Below are 20,721 nucleotides of genomic sequence, written 5' to 3'. Positions count from 1 at the left end.
CGAAAGGCCGAAGAGCCGAAGAGCCGAAGAGCCGAAGAGCCGAACAGGACACCGGCGCGCGGTGATTGGTGGGCTGGCCACTCTGAGGAAACCGTATCTGATTGGCAGGACAGTCGCGAACCCGTCAGCCCCGGGTCGGGGCCGCGCGTGAAGAGGCCTCGGTGTCAAGAGGCCGCGGGGAAGTCGGGGCTCTCTGAGGGCAGGGTTTTCTCTGCCCTCGGACAGCGCGGCGTGCCGCCGGACAAGCGCCGCCGAGTGGCAGTGGGGCGCCTCGGCAGCTCCTCGGCTGGCTTCTGGCTCGCCCTGGGAGAGGGCTCACAGCGGGATAGCCTTTTGGGGAGAGGAGCCTTCGGGGGAGGCGGGCGGCAGCTTCGGGGCAGGAGCCTTTTTGCTGCGCGTGCGTGGCGTGGGTGGGTAGCTTGCTGACTCGTGCAGGTTTAGGAAGGAGGGTGTCGCCCAGTCCAGTTAGCCGTCCGGCTCCACAGCCTTGGCCCGAGAGGCCCTGGGCGCGCTCGCTCGGTGGGGGAGTGAGCAGCTGGGCGCAGCAGGGCCCGCCAGAATGACCCGGGAACGCGTAGAACACGGACAGCCAGATCGCCCACCCCTGGGTAACTAAGTCCGAATTTCTAGGACTGGCGCCCGAGGGAACGTATTTTTTGAGCGTTCACCAGGCAATTCTGTGTAGCTCCGTGAACTGCCACTGCCTCCTGATTCGGCAGTACGGACAGTAGTGTCTCAGCTGGCCGGTTCGCTCTGAGCTTTGAAGAGAGGTTAGGCAAACCTTCCTGCACGTAGTAGGTCTTGGGAACGCTTTAGTTACTGCCTCACCCCGCTCTCCCCCCCCCCCCCCCCAGGAGCCCAGTCCTACAGCAGCTGGACTGTGCGATGTCCCAGAGCGTATCCTGTAGAAATAGGATTGCAAGACAGCTTTTTAAGTTGTTTTTTGTTTTGTTTTGTTTTGTTTTGTTTTTAATAATTTTTCTGTGGAACAGAGTTCATGTTCTGTTCGCCAGATGATGAAACATTAGGGAGAAAAGAACACTTATTAATGAATCATAACACTGATCAAATTCATTTTTACATCAAAGGTGTACAAGTTAGCCTACTTCTGGCCGCAGTTTTGTTGTCTTCTATCCGTTAAGGAGATCTGGGAAAAAGCAGTCCTAAGAAGGGTGATGTTGATGGTTTCCCGAATTAGTAAACAAAACAAAACAAAACAACTTCCCAGCACAGGAACCAACAGTACAAATGAGACAGAGTAGCAGCTACAAGTTATTGGGGTGTGTAGTTCACTTAGGCACGGGAGGGGGGATTTTTCTAGAGCCGCAGGTGCCTGATGAGGTCGTTGCTCGCCGCCTGAAATGGGTTAGGCCAAATGGAGGTCTGAGTAAAACGCACATTGGATTTCTACAGATACGTTATGGGAAAGAAAGAATGTGAACTGTGTCAAAGAATGTGACACGCTGATATGGGAACGTTTTTGAAAATTTAAAATTACGTATGTGGTTCGGATTACACGTGTTGAATGGTGCTTTTCTGGAGGGTAAGACAATCTTTTTGAAGAAGACCATGGCTTTCACTGAGTAATTGTGAAAGAAGGCAGCCATGTTGTACTTTCCAGGCAGGCCAGCAGATACACTTGCTTTATTTAATTTTTATGAAAGTGGGAGAACACCCCAAAAGAGTAATACAGAGGACATTTTCAGAAAGCCCAAGTTCTAATTCATGGAACCTTATGTATGTCACATGAACATCACAATAGGTGTTACTAATAATAAATGTACCAAGCTAGCAAGATATTTGACTTAGGTTTAATGAATCTGATTCAAAATGTAAAACATGTAGAACATTTAAGATTTTGGTTGAAAATGTTTAAAATAAGCTCCAACTTTTGTCATTTAATGTCTTGATATAGTATACCTCTTTAGTTTTCCAGTGAGCTAGTAAACTGAAATTTCAGGGAAGCCTTACTTCTAGTTTTCTATACTTAATTTAAAAACACATTTGTTTTTCATTCCTTTATTTAACAGAAGCCTGCTGGGGCCCAGGGGTATTGCTAAGCAGTGTTGCTATTAAGGTGAACACCCAGGCATGGCCCTTACTCTTTTGGAGCTAATGAGTACCAATTCAGAGACAGTGAAAAAGTAGATAACCGTGGCATAGTGTATTTGGCCTTTGAGTGTTTTACCTCTGTAAATGCAACATGTTAATTGTTTAAACCTAGAATTTATAAATTCCTGTCAACGTGTTAATGAAGAGTCTTATTAGGACTTGGCTTTGGGCTTAAAATATATTAATAAAAAATCAAAGTATAATTCATTCATCCATTAATTATGAGAACTTAAAAAATAGAGTATTTCTTTAACTATAAAGAAAAAGATGAAAAGAATTGTAATAGCATCTTATTTATGATACTTTCTTCTAGCCTTTCAGCGATTTTTAGGTTCTAAGGAATTTAATAATAGAAATGTAAAGGAGACATTGATTTATGCCCCTAACGTAGTTTAGAATTGCTGACTTTAAAAAGTTAAATCCATTTTAGCATATTACATAGTTCTTAAATCAATATATTTGAGTCTTTTAGAAAAAAGTTAAACATAGATCTTATCTTAGTTTACTACTGTTGCTGTAACAAATTACCACAGAGTTAGCAGCTCAAAACAACACCAGGGTAGTGTCATGCAGTTCTGTGGTCCGAAGTCCAACTCTGATCTCACTGGGCCAAAATCAAGACGTCCATAGGCCTGTGTTTCTTTCTACAGGGTATAGGGAAGAATTCTTTTTTGTTTGTTTGTTTATTCAGGTTGATGGCATTCAGTTCCTTACTGTGGTAGTATTGGTTCCATGTCAGCTCATCAGCTGAGGGCATGTTCCCAATTTCTACAAGTCATCTATATTTCTTGGGTGTTGGCCCTCTCTCTTCCTCTTCAAAGCCAGCACAGCTGGATTGAGAGCCTTTCATGATTTCTCTTACCTTTTCTTCAGTTGTTTTCTCTCTAATTGCAGTCTTTTAAGAATCTAATTAGATTGGGCCTGCCTAGGTAATCGTGGATAATCTCTCCATCTCAGGGTCCATAACCTTAACTATGTCTGCCATGTTCTTTTTGCCATGGTAAGGTAGCATATTTACAGTTTCCAGAGATAAGGGCATGGGCATTTTTAGGGGCCATTATTCTGTCTACTGCAGATCTTAATTGGGGCCATGTGGTATATACAGCATTTCTTACCAGTATTCTTACCAGTGCAATAACCACTCATGGCTATTAAGTGATGAAATGAGGATTTGAACCTGCACAGTCTGGCTCCAGAGACTACTACAACATAGTAAAAATTACTTCTGAATGTCTGTATTTACTAAACACAGTTAGTGATAGAGTGACGGGTTCAGGATTTGGTGTCACAATGTCTGGCTTCAAATTCTGCCTTTACCAGTTACTGGATGACCCTGAACAAGTTACTCAATCTCTGTGGGTTTCACTTAACAATAACCTGAATTAATAATAACATTTGAGTATTAAATGAGGCCCTGTATGTACAATACTTAGAACAGTGTCTTCACAAATAAGCCATTGCTAGCTATAATTATTGGTGGCAATTCAACATTTAAAAACAGTAGTTAATTGTAAAAAAAGAAATGTTTCTTTTAGGTAATTTCAGTCTCTTCATGAAGTTAGATTTTAAAAATATAATTAAAATTTAAAATAATTTTTTAATTGAATTTTTTCTTTTGGTATACCACAATGCTATCTCCTTTCTCAGGCACTGATTTCTCCCCACTGCAGTATAACATCCATCTTTTTAGCACTGTTGCTTTCTAGTGTTATCTGACTGTACACCATTAAGCACTTCGTTCAGATTCTACTTGCCCGGTTAATGTCCAAATGACGTAGAAGGGTAGCAGGACACAAAATCCAAATACTCCCTCTCACCATCTGTAAGCCTAGTGTTTACACAGCCATCATTGCTAACTTGTCACTGTTCTTTTGCTTTTATTCCATGAGGGAGGCCCATGGCGTATCCTGGGCCCCTGGCCACAATGCCATCTAATACCACTCCAAATCCCACCCTCTCTTCTCATAATCTCTGCTGCCATTGCCTTATTTCAAGCTCTCATCATCTCTGCACTTTAATCATTTCCTGACAAATCCATGGCCTCCAGCCTTACCTCCCTTCAGTTTTAATCTCTTCTCTGCTCACCAGAGTGATCTTTCTAAAGTACTAACTCATGTTATTCTGTTACTCTTTTATTTAAACCCTTCAGTGTCTACCCCACACACCAGTTCCTACAAACACTATTCCTTTAGAGTCTCTTAACACCAGTTAGGTGCTTCTACTGTAGCATTTAAGTATCACAATTATTTAAGCAATAGTCTTTCCTTCTAAATCATGAACACATTGATAGGGATTAAGAGATGGTTTGGGGGGAGCCTGAGTAGCTCAGTAGGTTGGGTGTATGACTCTTGGCTTTGGCTCAGGTCATGATCTCAGGGTTCTGGGATTGAGCCCTGTGTGGGGCTCCACGTTCAGTGGAGAGTCTGTCTTCCTCCCAATTTGCTCCCCACCATGCTCCTAAAAAAGAGATGGTCTTGCCTGAATGAATTTATTATATTATTTTGTCATTAACTATTTACATGGATGTCTTCTGTCACTTAAACTGATTTCTTGAAGGGGAGGCTCATTGTTTTATTCATTTCTTTTTACCTTATTGCCCAAGACAGAGGAGGCACTTAGTAATTGTTGAATGGATAAAAAGGAAAAATAACTTAGAAAACATACAATTGAAAAAAATTCTGCTTAAGCCTAAAACAGTATATAAAGCAACTTACTGGGAATATATAAGGTTATGATTTTAGAAGAAGCATAACTGGTAGTTAAAAGCCTGGACTCTGGAGCCAGAGTACCTAGCTTTGAATTCTGACTCTGCCACTTATTGCAATATGCACTCTTGGGCAAGCTAATGAAGCCTATATCTTCTTTGTAAAACAGGGATGGCAAGAGTAAGCATCTCTTAGGGTTAACAGATCAAATGAGTTAATGTTTCTAAAGTATCTATAATAGTGTCTACGACATACTACATATTCTAGAGGTCCTTGTGTATTGTGTTCTAGAGAACACAATAATTTATATTCTCATTGCTTTTGATGATAGCTAATGTCTTTATAACACAGTGATTAAAAAAATAGCCCAGAGTTTTGTGATTGTGATGTTTAGAGACTTTTAACCTTCAGTGATTTTTAATATCTTACATTATACAATGACCATGTATATTCATCGACATCTAGAGAGTACTGTGTATGATTCCTCTCGTGAGTAAGTTACGTATTTCCTCTTTGTATTATTTTTCTATGATCTGCCATGATTTAACAAATTACTACAAACTTATGGCTTAAAAATAACATACATTTATTATCTTATGGTTCTGTGGACCAAAAGTCCAACACTAATCTCACCAGGCTAAGATCAAGTTGTCAGCAGAGTTGCAGTCCTCTGTTGAGACTCTTGGGTAGAATCCATATTCTTGTTTTGAATCCATTTTCTTGTCTCTTCCAGCTTCTAGGAGGTGTCCACATTCCTTGGCTAGTGGTCCTTTTTCTCCATCTTCAAATCTGTAGTCACACCTCTTTCTCTGACTACAGACAGGGAAGGCTCCCTGTTTTTAAAGATTTCTATGATAAGAATTAGGTCCACATAGATAATCTAGGGCAGTGTCCCATGTCAAGGTTCTTAATTGCATTTGCAAAGTCCTATTTGCCATGTAATTTACTCATGGGTCCTGGGGGGTGGGGTTCAGGTAAGGGCATTTTTAGGGACCATTATTCTGCCTACCATACACTTGAACTGTTAAATGAATTATGGCTAAAAGGTACATAGGTTGTGCTTTCTGAAAATGGAAACAATATTAACTAAAATGTGAACAATTGTGTTAGTATCATCATTTATTCCTCTGGTGGTTGGAGAGAACAGTATCTGCCTAACATAGTGTTACGATACTACAGGGCTCACTGATCAGTGTCTGTTTTTAAGGACTTTTATTAAGGATGAGAGAATAAGCTCATATAGTTGAATATCTGTTAGGAGCTAAGGACTCTACAGTGAATTTCAGATATATCAGTCCTATTCAGTTTTCACAACTTTATAACATGTGGTAGGCAGCCTAAAGATGACCCTCAACGATCCCATCACCAGTATTCTATGACCTAGTGTAATCTTGTCCCTTTCAGTGTGAACTGGACCTGTGGACTATCCCAATAAAACAGAGCAAGACAATAGCAGTAGGATATTATTTCTGGGATAAGGTTACAGAAGACCGTGACCCCTCTTGCTTATACATTCTCTCCCTTTTACTAGCTTGTTTTGATGAGTCAAGCTACAATGTGGTATGTTGCCATATAGAGAGGCTAACATCTCAAGGAACTGAGGTTAACCTCCAGCCAACAGCCAGGTAGTAACCAAGGCCTTTGGTCCAATAGTTTGTGGGAAACTGAATCCAACCAACAACCAAGCATGAAATTAGAAGTGGACCTTCTCTAATAGAGCCTTGAGATCAGAACAGCCCCAGTGAACACCTTGATTGCAGCTTTGTGAGAGATCCAGAGCCAGAGAACACTGCTAAGCCACCCGTCAGATTCCTGACCTATAGAACTTATGAGATAATAAATATTTTTAAGCCATTAAGTATTGTGGTAATTTGTTATGCATCAATAGATAACTAATAATAAGATATTAATACTGTTTTAATTATAGATGAGGGAAAAAAAAGACATGATAAGGCAACTTTGCAGGTCTCCCAGTTGTTAGTGAAATAATGATGATGATAGCAATAAAATTAGAATTGATAGTAACTTACATTTATTGAGTACCTACTAGATGTTAGGTACCTTTCAAATCATTCTATGTATAGCATCTTAGGTTATTGCATCAACTCTATGAGATAGGTAATATAATTATCTCATCTTATAAATAATGAAATTAGAGCATGGAGAGGTTAAAGGACATTCCCAAGATCCCCAGTTAGTCAACATATTGGTAGGATGTGAACCCAGGTTGTATGAGTCTAGAGTTTTCACTCTTAACCACCATAATATAGATCTTCCTCAGCTTAAAACAGTACAGTTCTATCCTCATAAAACCATTTTAAGTTGAAATTATCTTAAGTCAGAGATGCATTTAATACACTTAATCTACCAAACATCATAGTGTCTCCTAGCCGGCCTTAAATGTGTTCAGAACATTTACATTCATAGTTGGGCAAAATCATCCAACACAAAGCCTATTTTATAATGAAGTGTGGATATCTCATATAATTTATTGAATACTGTATTAGAAGTGAATAACAGAATGGTTGGATGGGCATAGAATGGTCAAAAACATGTTGACCCTTTACCGTCACGATTGCTTGGCTGACTGGTAGCTGTGGCTTGCTGCCACTACCCAGCATCATGAGAAAGGATTGTACTTTTTATTGCAATTTGAATTTGAAATTGAATTCATTGAATTCATTTGAAATTGAGTTTATTGAAATTTGAATTCAAAACTCAAAGTACGGTTTCTACTGAATGTTTATTGCTTTTGCATCATCATAAAGTCAAAAAATCATAAGTTGGACTATCGTAAGTCAGGAACTGTTTGTAAATTGTTCCTTCAAGATCTGTGTTGTAAGGCAAAAGGATATGCGTGTAGCAGGAAGAAAGCAAGAGCTCCAAGAGTTTACCAGCAGTGAGGTTAATCCTGATCAGAGTATTAGGAAATTCTCAAGTGCTAGGGAGCCATCTGATCTCAGTCCTGAAGGCTGGGTAGGATTTAGGCTTGTGGTTGTTAGAGGAAGGAATATATTAGATGAGCAAAACAGGTGGAAAAGCATGAGACATGAGAAAACACCACCTCACTGTGTCTAGAGCTGGGGCAGGATGAGGAATAGTGAGAGATAAAATTAGAAAGGTAATTTGGAGCCTGGTTAGGTAAAAGATTAAGAGTAATTTTTATAAAAAGTTGATCCTAGAGTTTTTTGACTAGTAATTTAAATCAACTGCATTTTAGTTTATACAACAGAACTATTATAGAGATAATATGCTAGTGAGTTCAAAATATGGAGAAACTGATTATATGGATTGTATTAAAATATGAAAGTTAGTTCCAGTGAAAGGCAAAAGAAAAATAGGAACGCACATGGAACATTTTGTGTGATTAAATTTCTTGGATGTGTTCAGTTTGTATTTAAACTAAAACGGCATGAGTATCAAAATTTGCAAACCTTTTTATTTCCTTGTAAAAACAATACTATTAGTGGTTACATTCAAACCACATTAAGTATTTCACTAAAAGTAGGGCATGTAGAAATAAAAAAAGTCATTATGATTGTATTCTCAATTACCTGGGAGTGGACCTTAAAAACACTACTACAGAGGAAAGTCATATAAAGCAGGGCTGAAAACATTATCCTCTCTTTTTCTCAAAACATCATTCAAATTCACTAGATGGAAATTTAATTTTGTGAGACGTCGGTACTGTTCAAATTTGTTTATGGTGTGAGCTTTCAATTTAGACAATTTATCATTACTTGGAGAGAAACTTTTTCTCTTAAGCCAGATTGAGTTTCCTTTCCAGGGAATAGATGAATCCAGGAAAAATGTTTCCATAGCTCATACCTAGCCAAAAGCAGTGGCCATGGAGGAACGGACTGCTCATTAAATAATGACAAAAGGAAAATATGTGTTCTCTTTTCCCATAGTCTCTCTGTGTCCTTGACATGTCTCACAATTCTCCAGTCCATAGATTCAAGAAGATTACATTTTGATTCTTAAGTTTTGGGGCTGAACTTTTGTTTCACAACAGTATTAAGCAGGTGATTGCAAATATGAAATATATAGAAAGGCCTGACGTTGATTTGTGTCTGACAGTTGTGTGACCTTTGGATAGTCTCTTAACTGTCACAAACCTCAGTTTCTTAATCTCTCATCTGTTTGACATGTCCTCTAAGATTTCTTTTTGTTTTAATGAATTAGGATTCTAAGAGACAATTCCGTATGACTGCAGTTTCAAGCCAATTCTACACTTAAACATGTGGGCCTCTACGCTGTCTCCATGTATTTTTTGAAGCTATCTTTTCTATGTCTGCAAGTTTTCCACAATAACATAATTACATCCATAAGAGAGGCTAAGTCCTAAATTCTTAGCCTCACCCCAATTTGGCTCCTCTTCTTGTTATTTTTGATCTCATAATTTAGGGGAGGATACTCCCTCCACCTCTCAGGCAGACAAATTCTGTACCAGCCCTAGAGGAATAAGCCTGAAGTCATTTCCTTATAAAATCTCTCCCTTTTCTACATGTATTTAAGCATTTGTACTGTATATCTTACTGCTATAACAGAGGAAGTTAGAGAGGAGAAGAAAAAAAAATATGGCAATTATTCAACCTGACACCATTAAACTTTGCAACCTTAGCATTCAAGGCATTGCTTCATCCCCAGCCCAGGTCCCAACCCTGGAGGATTGCAGTGACTCTTCGGGGCAGGGAATTTCTTCAAAAAGAAGCCTTGGAAACCATGATAAGGTGTTTCAAACAAGAGCTATTGGCTCATTACATCAGAGGTTCAGGACTAGTCTGCAGTCAATATTCTTGTGTGCCTCCAAAATGTAGGAAGTAGAATAAAGATTTATATAGGTGCATGGGGATTTCACATGATTTCTGAACAGCCTGGGAAGCATCCAGAAGTCTTGATTCTCTTGAGTTTATGAATTAGTGCCTTGTTTCTCCTGTAACTCATTTTAGAAGGATCTAATAACTAAACATTTCTCCTCATTATCTCTGGGTCATAGATTCCCCTGAAAGTTGGATAAGGTAACGCTGTCAGGTTAAAAGAAGGGGCCTGGAGTTAAGGAGACCTGATCGCTTGTGCTCACATTCTCTGCTGAGCTGAGTGCCCTTGGGAAAATGACAGAACTCCTGAGGGCCTTTGTACTGCATGTGAAAATGAAGAGTATGGGCTGGGTACGTTTTGAGAACCTTTCCAGTTCTAAATTTACACCATTCTAAGAGTAAGTTGCCACTTGCCTATAGATACTTTGGATTAGACCCAGGTCCTGAGGTGAGTGAATGTCAAAGGGTGGTGAGCTTAGCTAGGCTTTGACATTATCCAGAGTTGTAAAGGCACAGCCTTAATCCACTTTGATTCCAGAAACTTCTGAGGAGAAAAGTAGCACTGAGAATTGACAAGCAAGTTAGACCTGAAATTGCTATACCATCTCTAAGTGTTTTGTTTCATAGTATTCAACTTATGGAGATTTAATAGCTTCACAGTGTTCTTTTTAGCCATTATTATAGAAAGAAAGTATAAAATCTCTGATTTCTATATTCCTTTCAAATTCTATCATTTAAAAATTATCTTTGTTATAAAATCTTACTAAGTTTAACTAATCCAATGACAGTCAATGAAATGAGATTTTTACTGCTTGTATGACACTAAATCACTGTGGAAGGATAAAAACACTTATGTGCAAGTGCTTATATACTAGGAGAGGAGAAAAGCACTAAGAAATGAACACGTGAACAACAATAAAAGAATCAAATGCCCAGGACATTTTGCAGGAGAATGGGATTAACCTAAAAGGGAAAAGGTATGCTTTGGTATTTTTAATAAAATATTTTTTGTGAGTACTTTGTCAAATTAAAGATTATTTTACTTAGAATCGGGTTGAAACCTTTCTTTTCCCAGCATGCAAAACTCTCTTTAAAGATAAATGTTGCAGTGGTATTTTTAATTATTGAGACTGGGCACTTGTTTTCTCTTTACATTCACGTACTTCCAAAGGGATTTGGAACATGGAAGAGTTCCATAGCTGTTTAGAGAAATGGGGACTTAGGTCTCTCTAATTACAAACATTACTTCCCAGTTGTAGCTAAGTTCAGGCTCTATTCTCTATAGTACTGAACCTTCCAAGTTGTGTTACATCAATATAATGTATGATCTGTGTGTTCTGGAACATCCAAACTTTGGTGAGTCTCTAGGATACACGAAGGCCAGTTTGTTTCAGCTAGCTTTGCTGTGAATTATTTTTCTTTTTTCTGTGTGGTTAGTGATTAGTGAATTACCAAATAAACATTTAACTTAGGAAATAAAATTTCATAAATTTCTCCTCCTTCCCAAGCAATTGTAGCTTAAACACGATGTAGCAATAGCGTAGTCTGCATGTCTACAGGCTGACTACCCGAAGTCGTGCCTGAACACTACCCATAAGCTTAAAATGACCAGAAACTGCTCATTTTGTGGTAATGATGATATCATGATGGATTTCTGCTCACTTATCAAAATTTTATGCCATATCCAAATAGGTTTAAGTAATATTAGCGAAGGAAAATATTTCTGAGGTATAATTTTTAAAAATAATGCTAATGTTTAACACAATACTTATTTATAATGAAGTGTAAGCGGCTCATATTTCTGCTTAAGGTTATGCTATTTCCCTCTATTTTGTGAAATAATATTAGTAGCTAATATTTATATTAGTAGTGTCTGTATGCCAGGCACTATTCAAAGTGTTTTATATATATTAGATCACTTAATATCCACAACTTTGTGTAGCAGATGTTGTTATAATCACAATCCCATTTTACAGATGAAGAAAATGAGGCACAGAGATTAAGTAAATTGTCCCTGATCATAAAGGCAACAGGTCAGGATTTGCACTAGTTTCTCCAACTCTGGTATATGTGTTCTTAATTACTATGACGTGCTTCCTCCCAGCAGATCAACTTGCACATCAGCTGGGAGCCACATGCGGGGACTTGAGCACCTGCAGCCAGAACCTGCTTTTCACTTAATGACTCCATAATAAATAAGTGAACTGGGGAGAGGCTAAATAACTAGCTGGTGACCAAGGTTGGCTCCTTGATTTGCAGCGCTCAGTTCAAAATGAAAATATGGGGCCTCTTTTTCAAAAAGTAGGGGGTAAATGTATTATTAAAGTTACTAAAATGTAAGGGTTTTCCTTTCATTGTCTCTGTTGTCATGGTATTTTTAATTGGCCCTTTAATGTTGTTCTAAGTAAGGAAAATTTAAGGTTTAAATTATTAGCATTGATTTTGCCATTTGTCTTTACATTCCACAATGTCTATTTTAAATGCAAATATAAGAACATTTGGCTTATATGTGAAATCACCAAAACTGTAGCTTTTCTTGTAGCTTATAACTGAATATCTTTTCTTTTCTGTATCAGAACAGTGGAAACTGCACAAAACTAACTCAACTGTTCTTATATCACTATTGACATACACACATTTTCTAATACGCTCTACTTCAGATTTATTGGTGACTAAAGAAGGACTGAAGGAGAAGGAAATGTGGGTCGCCCTGTTTTTTCTTTGCTTCTGTGTCATCATTTTTAATATAAAGTAGTTCACTAATACAGGGAGCTAACATAAGAAAGAATATAATAAAGTTTCCTGACTCTTCATATTTTTAAAAACACCATTGCTTTCTCTCTGTGTTTGAAGGAATTCTGGTTGGAATAGAAAGCATAGCCTCTTGGGATTACTGGTGTCCTTGCTCACTCAGTTGTAGACACAGCACACTTACTGTGCGCTTGATTTGAGTCTCTTCAGCTTATTATGTGGTATCCTTGAATTCCTGTGCTCATGGACCTCATGAATACACATCGAGATTGGGAGGTAAGAAACAAAACAGGCTGACATGCATTTTACTTTGTCTCCTCTGCTCACATGTGTGTTCCACTGTCCAACTGGACTTTACGTACAAAACAAGTTCAAATATGAAATATCTGAGAGTTTCATGGTTAAAAGAGAAGAGCCCTTCTGAGTGCAAGGCCCTGCATAAGTCACATGCCTATGAAGCTGGCTTTGCTTTGGGCCATTACATGAGATGGAAACCGGACTAAACTGAAATCATCCTTCTAATCAGCCACAAATGTCCCAAATATTGTACTAAAGATATAAGTCACTGGCATGGGAGGGTTAGGTATGGCCACAGATGACCAAAACAGGGCAGCCAAGCCTGCAAAGACAGTGGAGAGGCACCTGAGTGGCTCAGTCAGTTAAGCTTCTGACTCTTGGTTTCAGTTCAGGTCATGATCTCATGGGTCATGAGACTGAGCACTGCGTCAGGCTCCCCACTTGCTTGAAGATTCTCTCCCTCTGCCCCACCCTTATTTATTTGTGCTCTCTCTCTCTCTCTCTCTCTCTCTCTCTGTCTTTCTCATAAATAAATCTTAAAAGAAAAAAAAAAAAAGACAGTGGAGTTGGCTTGCTACTGCCATATTGAAATGAAGCTGTGGAGAATAAGGACGACAGAAGTTTGTCCACTATTTTTTAATGGTTAATGACTGAATGTGAAAATTAGGGAGCTTGAGTGGTTTTCGCAGTATTTAAAGGCAGGTACAGTCAAATGGCTGGGAGGAGAACTAATTCTGAGAGTTACAGAGGGGTTGGACACTCAGCCAAGGTAGATCTGTTAGGGGAAGCTCAAAGGCCTAGTAGGGAACATGTGGGGATCCTGAGAAGTGGTACAGAGAACTCTGGATATGCCTGAGGATGCTGACTTTATGGTCCCTCGGAACCCTCTAGATGTGTGGAGGTGACCAGCATTCCCTTCCATAGAAAGGGCTGGCACTTGAGCTAGGCTGGAAGATGCTGCAGAAGCCTCTTCTTGTGCCCTGTTCAGATTTACCCTCATCACTGTCCCTGGCTGCCAGACCAATAAGTAGGGATGGGATTTTTTTAAGGGTGCATGGTCAAGGGGTCAGGGGCACTTTCTTGGGAAATAAGGATGACCACCATAGCAAAGACCCTAGGCATGGGACAGTGTGCTACTGTGGTGGCTCCTAGAACCCTAGAAAAATAATGGACAATTCTTAGTAAGTTAGGAATGCCTGAGTTGGCCTGGAAGATGGTAGAGAAAGGGGTCAGAAATGCTTTAGAGAGGTGGGCACGTTGGAGTGGGTATGTTAGGCAAGGCCAGAAAATCCACCATGAGATTGGGTTCCGTGGGAGGGTGGAGAGGACATACCATTCACCAAAGTCATCAGGCATGTGCTGGTGAGAAAGATATAGGCCAGTAATGATGCTAGCTGGTCACAGAGCTCTGCTCACTTCATGAGTTGATGTACTATGGGGCCCATCAGTAGTAGAGGCCAGGTGGTGGCACCAGAAGCCAGCAGACCACAATTATTTTAAAATCTGGCAAGGTCACCAGGAGTTGGAAAGATGGTAAATAAAGCATGTGTCCCCAAGGGCAAATGATAGTGCTGCCTAACATCAGTAAGTAAGAAAGAGAGAAAGAGAGGGAGAAAGGAAAAGGGTGGGGGAAGAGAAAAGGATAAAAGAGCAAGAGGCTGAAAATAGTCCTGCACAATAAGAAACTAAGATCCCTTGCTCAGTTCTCAGAGACAGTCCATTTTCAGGTCTGGAACCCACTGACTAAACAAGTGTCTAGGTCCCTAAGAGGAAGGGCTCTTCAACCCCAAGAAAAGTGTATACCATGGCAATTCTCCTATCCTTACCCAAAGAGAATTAAACAGTCTATTATCTGGGTAAGAGTACACTGGGGAAAGGGGAATAACAGGATTTATGAGGACTACTGGGCTCAGGATCTGAGATGACATTGATAACCAGAGACCAACGGGTCCTCCTGGTCTCCTGTTGGAGTGGGGCTATGGGGACCAGGTAATAGCAAATGAAGTAAATAAATAGTAAATAAAGTCCTGACTAAAATTCAGCTCACAGTGTGTCCACTTGTTCCATGGACCCAATGGTCATTTCCCCAGGCCTGAATGCAAATCAGAATCGATACATACTTGAAATGAGATTAACTGCCACATTGGGTCCCTGGCCTGCGGAGTAAGTGATATTATAATGGGGAAGGCCAAATGGAAACCTCTAAAACTAATCCCCTCTAACTCCCAGCCAAGATAGAAAATCAAAACAGTGTTTTATCCCAGTGGGAATGGTGGAGATTAGTGTCACTATTAAAGACCTAGATGATGCAGGGGTGGTGGTCTCTATTATATCTCAAGTTATTTGCCCAGTCTGGCCCCTGCAGAGACCAGATGGATCCAGGAAAATGGCTATCAACTACTGTAGGCCTAACCAAGTAGTAATCCCAATTGAAGCTGTCGTTGCTAGATATGGTGTTGTTGCTAAAATAGTTCAATTAAGACCATTGACTTGTAAAATGCATTATTTTTCATTCCACTTATAAAAGGGGGCCAGAAACAGTTCACATTCATATGGGACAAATGACAATATTCATATATGGAAAAAGGAAGAAAAAGACCAAGCTTGAATTATGAGTGGGTTGACTGGGAAATGCCAACTCCCTCATGGCTTTGTTAGACTTTGCTTACACTGCTTAGCAGTCTAGAACATTTCCCAGTGTTTTCTCTTTTTCCCCTTCAGTCATGGACATACTTGTATCATGGTCTGATGGCTCTCTCAGCTGCATCTTGCTCTCTCTTTTCATATAGGATTTTTCCCTAGTAAGATTGTTCCCTGTTTAATCCTCCCTTTGCATCCAGAGGAACTAGACCAACATAGCCCTCTACCATGGGAGAACAGATATGTTATATGATTAATTTCCAGTTTTCTACTATTTTTCATGACCCTTATTAGTTCTGTCCCCTTCCATCTGCATAATCCTCCTTGACTGCACTTGCAGAAGGCATTGGAGGCTATGCCTTCTCTGAGGACTGAGTGATTTTTCTCAGCCTCCGCTTTCGGCTTCTGAATGGTAGGAGATCAATGGACATAGTAACAAATGGTCACAATCCTCTTTGAGTCCAGGCTGGTGACAACACAACTTTCATAAAAGTATAGCTTGCGGAGCGCCTGGGTGGCTCAGTGGGTTAAGCCGCTGCCTTCAGCTCAGGTCATGATCTCAGGGTCCTGGGATCAAGTCCCGCATCGGGCTCTCTGCTGAGCAGAGAGCCTGCTTCCCTTCCTCTCTCTCTGCCTGCCTCTCCATCTACTTGTGATTTCTCTCTGTCAAATAAATAAATAAATAAAATCTTAAAAAAACAAAACAAAACAAAACAAAAAAAACATAGCTTGCATCTTTAATTCTGCTTAACTTGATTTACCAATAGTCACACCCATGATTTTTTTTTGACATTTCTCTTTCCCTAGGTTCAACTGCTGGTAACTTAAGTGTACATTTATTTAGGGGAGAGCCACTTCTTTTGATGTCTTTCTTCAAGGCATTTTGACCACCTGAAAGATTTTTCTTTATTCTGCCGTAGGGCATTTACTCACACAATCCCATGTGGACCCTCATCCTTCTTGTTTTACATTTTCTAGTTCTCACACTCCTTTTAGCCTTCACCTCCTACTTGCAATATTGTTACTAGATCATTTTGAAATGTTAGAAATACCATATTGCGGAAAATCCTGTTCATTAGACATTCAGACAATTGCTGGGTTCCATGTCTTTATTCTTCCTCTCATGCATTTTCAAAACTTCTATAAGCTGTTTTATTATCTAGGTTAGCTCCTCACTTTTGCCTATTTGTCTTGCTTCTCTTTGCTAGAAATTCACTCATGTTTTTGTTGTTGTTTTCATTTCTGTGACAACACATAGAAAAGAGGAGCAAGGACCAGCCCTGGGACGCTCCAACGTTTAAGAATCAGGGAGAAGAGGAGGATCCAGTTGAGGAGAATGAGGAGGAGAAACCAAGGAAGGAGGAGAAAAAGCAAGAAAAGGGATTCTAGGTGGAAACTAGCAAGTGTGCTCAATGTTGTTGAAAAGTCAAGCCGGATGTAGCCTGAGAATTGACTACTTGCTTGAACCACACGGGTCATTGGTGACCTGGGCTAAAGCACTTTTGGTGGAGTGATAAGGTTGAACTCTAATTACGATGGATTCAAGAGGAACAGAATCTATGTCTTATGTTTCATTATGTAAAGAAATCTCTCACTTCCTCTGTGTTTCTTCATTTCTGCATTTCTGCCAACCCCCTCAATTGGGATAAACCAAACCAGTATCTTTATCCAGAGTATCTTTACTTCTCAGAAAGTGGGAGAATGGGAATAATTATATGTATTTTAGTACTTTATCCCCATCTCATCCATTGGTCTGGTCTGTTTGTAGAATCCCTCAAATTGTCCCTGGATTTCACCTTACCACTTGGCATGAAGGCTCCCTAAGTAGTTTTAGTGATAGTAACAGTTTGTCTTATCCTTTCAATTTGAAGTGCTTGTTTTCCTGTTATATCAAATGGCTGCTCAGTGAGTATTCAAGGTACAGAAATGATCAGGTTTCATTTCAAGCTAGCTGGATAAAGAATATAGTTGGCTGGGCAGCAGCTGGGTTCTAGCCTTGATTCTGAAATAATTGTGTGATTCAGTGAAGGTTCTTAGTTGTAAGAAAATCTGGGCAGGTCACTTATGAAAATTTAATCTCTAAAAAGAGAAAGCCTTTAAAATTTCTTTAGATCCATAAAAGTCTATGCCTTACTGCTTGCAATTCTTCACACATTTTTAAATCAACTTATCTTTCCCAAATATCTGAAGGGGTAGATGATATTATTCATGCTTTAGAGAACAGAATAGGAAACAGAAGCTAAGAGAGTATAGGTGGTTTTCCATGTTTTAAAGTTGATAAGGGAGGGAACAATTTAGGATTGCAGACCATGAAGCCAAGTGGCCTTGGTTTGAATCCTGGCTCTGTAACTTACTAGCTGTGTGACCTTGGCCAGTGATGTAAGTCCTGAGACTCAGTTCCTGTACTGCAAAATGGGGCTAAGGCCAATATTTGAATTACGAATTATTGGAACAATATCTGTGATAATCCAGGTAAAGGTCATTATGCCAAAGGGCATAATCCTCATCATGTAGTATGTTTTTGATGAGTGCTAAGTCATAATAAAATGCACTTTCTTTATCGGGCTTGGCACTTGGCATCTGAAGCAAATACCGATTACCTGTCTAGTCTTTCAAATCCCATTTTTATTTTAGAATTCTAGTTATGGGATGATATGACAAACTGTAACTGTTTTTTTCCCCTTAGGAACAAATTAGTATAAGAGTAAGAGGAATTTTATCATTTTCTATCAATTTCCAATATCAAAATTGACAAATCAAGGCAGGCCAAATTTGAAAATGTGTGGAGAGGAAGATCACCACTAAATCACCTCATTTATTTTCTCTCTCAAAAATATATTTTTTAAAACAGCAGGATAAAAAAAGAAAATTGTATTAGAAAAAGGGCTGTTACCCTACCACATTTCCTCAGTGATTGATTGTATTTTCTCCCAGGAATTGAAGAAAAGGAGAAGAGAACATGAGGGTTGATTGCATCAAAAGTGTGACACGAATAAAAGAATCAAGAAATCACATATGTCTGCACAGAAGTCAACTAATAAATCAAAAGCATGTTCTTAGCTAAGTTGATGTTTCTTTGAAACAGCATATGGCGCAATTCCAATGTACTCTATATTCAGCTACCTAACAGGCTGTCTTGTTGCTTTCAACTAGTGAAAAATCTAGCAGCAAAAATGTTTATAAGGCTGGTAAAACATTTTAACTTTATTTTATGCCCTGATTAGCTATTACTGGCCTGATGATTACACTGTAAAACCTAAAATCATAAATGGAGAAAATAACCTGTTGGCAGGAATGAACACTAATTGTTACAATGTCCTATATTAAATGTGTTCATAGTTTCTTTTTAGCAGTTATTTTGATGTTAAAATTTAACAAGTTTCTTTCATCACATATCAAGTCTGTATTTTTTAAAAATTGTGGATTTAAATTTTTGCATCATTTTCAGTTGAGAGCCATAAAATTAACATATGTCATTATAATTTTAATCTAATAAAATTCTCATAACAGTATCATGTCCTAGTCAGGAAAGAAAAAAGTTAACTTTTAATAATGTTGTGATGACTGCATATTACTAGAAAAGATAAGTAAATCTCAATATAATTGAAGAAAACTAGTTCACATGGATTTTTAAACTTTCAAATACTAAAAAGTCTATGACTATGTGAAGATTACTGTAGGTGGATATAACTTTGTAGCAAGGGAGAAACTTGTTAGACTAGAATTAATTGACAAGGGTAGGAGGAATTTGTTTCAGTAGATCATTATTCTCTCTTTTTTTCAGAATTATACTTAATTGCCATTATATTACAATGTCAGCATTAGTCAATGTCAAATCTGAAAACTATATTCCACCCCCATACATCTCTTGACCAAAAAATACAACCACTCATGTTTGTCGGGCACTGATACCAAGTAATAGAAGAATTCTAGAGGAAATTATTGAGTGCTATATTTTATCAGATCCAAAAGGAGGGTAGGGTAGGGGGGTATCAATGCAAAAATTTTGGAATAGAACAGTCATAAAAAAGACACTGGTATAATATTTTAACCAATTCTTTTACTCTCTTTACTTGTATAAATTAGCAAGTTATTATTTATTTATATATATTTTTTCAAATTTTATTTATTTATTTGACAGAGAGAAATCACAAGTAGATGGAGAGGCAGGCAGAGAGAGAGAGAGAGAGAGGGAAGCAGGCTCCCTGCTGAGCAGAGAGCCCGATGCGGGACTCGATCCCAGGACCCTGAGATCATGACCTGAGCCGAAGGCAGCGGCTTAACCCACTGAGCCACCCAGGCGCCCCAGCAAGTTATTCTGAATGAATACCAGCCTTTTATTTCCAATAACCACACTCAACAGCATCCATGGAGTTGGTGAGAAGTAATAGTGTCCTCCTTCCTACATGTGGAGATTCTTAAATGTTCTGAGAGGGCCTGGAGCTACTTTGCTGGGATTCTGAAATCCAGGTCCCCTTGCTTGTTGCTTCCTTCCATTAACTCTACTTATTATTTCCCAAGGCCAATAATTCTGTATTTATTGTCTATTCATAGCACATAATATTTCATATGAGCCTAATGCTATCAGTGGCTGTAAAACAAATAATGGAAATGCTAGGCTAAGAATCCAGGTGGTCAGATGTTGAGGGGATTGGGTATACACTGCAAAAGTATAGTGAGTGTTTTAGTTGTGTGATTTTTCTGTTTCTGACCCCCTAATGAAATAAGGGAAGAAAATAAAAAAGGAAATGGTGTTAGTGAAGTGTTTCTTTTATATTAGACACTTGGCACACACTATCTCAATCATTTTTCTGCTGGTCCAGGCCCAGGACCAATTCTGTTCATAGTTGAGAAATATTAATGGGCTTTGGGACAGTGATTTGTTGACTCAGCGTCAAGCCTAAGGAAGGTCTTACCCCTTGCTTATGCCCCAGTTGCAATAGGTGGGGTCATCAAGCCTTTGACCAAAATGTGACCTTTGTGCATCTCCTACTTAATTTCTGCATGACTTGCTCTTCTCCCTGAATCTTACCCAATTTTTACCTACCACCAGACTCCTAGATGCCTTTGCAACCTTTCCTGTTTGTTTACTCATCCAGACTTCTTACTGCTTATAGCTGCACCCCACTGACGATTATACTTTCCCTGCAGGAGAAGGGGCTCTATTCTGGCATCTTCTTGCCATTAATAGCCTGCCTGACTGCTTAGATTTCTCTATTCACTATATTCTCCAACATACCACATGTGGATTCAGAATTACTCCCTTTTCCTACTTTGGGGTCCACCCCCAGTTGCTTTCTTTTTTTAGTCAGGTTGCCTGGTTTTACTCTTAGATTTTTTTTCCGTGTGCTCTGATTCTTTGATTATGGGAAACAGGTAGAGAAGTATGGGCAGAG

The 20,721-nt window shown here is 39.1% G+C and overlaps 1 long non-coding RNA gene across 1 annotated transcript; it reads left to right on the top strand.

Annotated features, from left to right (window-relative positions):
* The first annotated feature begins 24 nt into the window (after nucleotides 1-24).
* Nucleotides 25-18,688, top strand: LOC131826687 (uncharacterized). Its single transcript, XR_009351704.1, has 4 exons — nucleotides 25-770; nucleotides 9,817-9,988; nucleotides 12,491-12,664; nucleotides 16,584-18,688. It is a non-coding gene; the product is annotated as an uncharacterized LOC131826687 (long non-coding RNA).
* The last annotated feature ends 2,033 nt before the right edge of the window (nucleotides 18,689-20,721 follow it).

Source organism: Mustela lutreola, chromosome 3 (assembly GCF_030435805.1).
Source record: "Mustela lutreola isolate mMusLut2 chromosome 3, mMusLut2.pri, whole genome shotgun sequence".
Taxonomy (NCBI): Eukaryota; Metazoa; Chordata; class Mammalia; order Carnivora; family Mustelidae; genus Mustela; species Mustela lutreola.
Note: the sequence above shows the minus strand (reverse complement) of the source record. Positions and strands in the feature narration are given on the sequence as shown.